Source organism: Branchiostoma belcheri, unplaced genomic scaffold, assembly GCF_001625305.1.
Source record: "Branchiostoma belcheri isolate BF01 breed outbred unplaced genomic scaffold, Haploidv18h27 scaffold57, whole genome shotgun sequence".
NCBI lineage: Eukaryota > Metazoa > Chordata > Leptocardii > Amphioxiformes > Branchiostomatidae > Branchiostoma > Branchiostoma belcheri.
The window spans coordinates 865,572-868,627 of NW_017804209.1; positions in this window are offsets into that span (position 1 = coordinate 865,572).

Here is a 3,056-nt window from a genome sequence, read left to right on the forward strand (position 1 = left end):
CCGTTTTCTTCATTATTTTTTGTGGTAAAAGTGACGCGAAATTCTTAAAATTATACTTAAATTTCCGCCCCCCTCCCACACTCCGGCTTGTGTTTACATTTCGCGGTTACCGCCGCGCCGTTGATAGGGAATCCCTGTATATGCAAATTTTAGAACGTTCCACTCGTTTCAGTAGGTAACTTAGATTTCTTGCCAACTAGAACATTTAGACAAAAACGTATTCATAGTACAAAACTAAACTATTGCATATAGTTTATAATTATGTATAACAATAATTGTGATTTTAAAACGTCAAAACAATCGGTATGTGGTGAAAATAATTTACGAATTGCCATGTTCACCCCCGCGCGAAAATAAGTGGACTCCGCGCAGCGCACTTAGCAACGAATCAGGAACATTGCTCATCATTCATCGTCTGACGCCCTCAGAGCGAACACAGCGCCGAGAGCTCCAGAGATCTTTTTCGTCCTGTGACTGAAAAAACAGCGCTTCTGTAAGTTTTACAGATATTACGATGTTCCTAGAACATTCACAGGCATTTCTAGCAGTAACTACCAGAGTTTTACCGTACGTTTAGGTGAAAATTCCGAGATCTGGAGTATTTTTTTCCAACGAAATCCAAGGGTGGGTTTGGCGGGAGGGGCAGGATTTTTTTTACCGAACAGTTGATTTAGGAATTTTCTGTAGGTCATAATAATTCATAAAGAACCACTTTCTTGTTTATTGGCAGAGTATTAACTTTTACACAAAGTATAGAAACGCTACGGAGGTCAGTAAGTAAAAAACTAACTGCACAGTCAACACATCTACACAGGCAGACAACCCGATTGACTCGCTAGCTTTGCAGCGATGGTGGGGAGGGGGGCTTCGTAAATTACTTTATCAATATCAGAACTTTCCCCATAATCTTAGCGGCTTAACTACTGATAATGTCAGGGAATAGGTTTATTGAAAAATCAGATGTAGTCATAGGAAGATGGCTGTTTCATCCACACCGTTACAACTAGTGCTGAGTACCTAAACCCACATTTAGGTTCAGGTGCAGATTCAAGTCCAGAGGTTTAGGCTCAATTCCGGACTCGTAAGTCCGGACCTAAACCCATGGCATATACAAAATTGCATTCCGGAATCGGTTAGTGAATCATCATTGAAAAAAACCCCTAAAGTTTAGATTTTATTTTACTTGAACCTAAAGTTAACATTTTTACAATTCTGGAACCGGTCCAGTAAACCGGTACACAGCACTAGTTACAACTACTATTTATTCATGTTTTGAATGAATGTTCTCTCTTCCTCAGGAAAGTCTATATGTTCAGCCTGGGCAGGATGGCCGTTCGCGGCTTCTTGGGCACCGTCCCACCTGCCCAGGCATTTGCTAACTTCAGTACCTTCACGGTGAATCCTGGTAAGATGGTCTCTTCTTCTCCTGTTATGCTGTAGTTTGTTTGTTTGTTTGTTTTTTCTGGCCAGTATAGACCCAATAGATAAGTGCTAAGATTCTGTATGTGTTAAGAACTTTTTCTAGAGCTCTATACCCATGTCAAAACAATCTCTATCTCAGTTGAGGCTCTATTTTTTCAGGTGCTTAAGTTAAAATTACATGGTTTTTAGACTTCTTACACCTGGTGACCTGAACATTGAACCCAAACCTTGTTAGTCCTTCATAATACAGGAAGAAACTTTCAAAAGGATCTTATGTGTGCTGTACTTCCACTGAAACATATTGTGGTTTCAGGCGAGTTTACAATTAGTTTGTGTACTTTCCTTCCAGTTTGGAAGAAGGCAGCGTTGAACCTGGCCATCTATACCACGAGCGGCGCTCTGTGTGTAGAAGGCCTTCACCTGGTGGGTAACGTTTCATCCTAATTCCCATGACTAGATCTCATACATATTATATAAACTTTAAGGTAACAGATTACGCAGCAACTGTGCATGCACAATATGAAGAAGTCAAACCCAGCAAAAATAGTACCATGTATGTTGTAGAATATAGTATAATGCTAGACGTATAGTCTCACATACCACTGTATTTTCTTTCTTATGTTGCTTGTAACTGCAATTAGCCCTCGGGCAAGTATTTGCAATAAACTTTCATTATATAGTTATTGCCTGAATCCTTGGTGAGACCAGATCAGAACTGAGACTGATTTCTGTTGTTCACTGTTTTTGTAGTACCAGCTTCTGAAAGAGCAGAGGGAGAAGCCGGAGAAGAAGGAGCCCACCGAGCCCAAGGAGGAGCCCACACGAAAGGTTCCGAACTACTGGACTGGGTTTGCAGCCGATTACGTGAGCGGCTACTGATGTTTAGTTAAATGCCTGGGAAACTGGGAAGACAAAAAAAAAAGAAATCATTGTATCATTTGCATCATTATGTGAGGTAAAACTTGACAGTTTAGTCTTTACTTGTCAGCCTGTTAGATAAAATGTATATGAATGTAGAGCAATGTGACTGATATAATTTGTTACAGCTAGTTATCATGAGATCACTTCAGATTTTGTGAACATTTCAATGTTTACAATTGGTTAAAAAAAAGTACACAGAAACACACTATATACAAATATGTACAAACACCATTCAATCTACAACAGGAAATAGCAGACATAGGTTTTCAAATATCAGCCATTATCACTGTTATTGTAGAGTCTTACTGCACAATGTAAGTCACATCTCAGTCAGTTAAGTATCATCGACAATGAAGGATGGGTGAGTGTGCAAATTTGTCCAATACAAAATTTGTAATTCTTTAAAATTTCAGAAATGTTATTCTTTAAAATCCCAAACAGGACCCATATGCCAGGAGACCCAGCAGACCAGACTGCTACCGGCAGTAGTCCGGTCTTCTTTGCCGGTCCCGGGTCTCCCTTATAATCTAAACGGCATGGTGTTCCTGGGCGGGGTATATATGTCTCTAAATTTATAAAACATGTTTGAACTGAATTCCCAACTCAAGACTCTACAAGACTAAAAGTCTTTATTTGTATTTTTTGGGGGGAAGTTTCAGGTATTAATGTTTAAAATCATGAAGTATAAATTTGATGTCCCTTCCCTCCCTTTC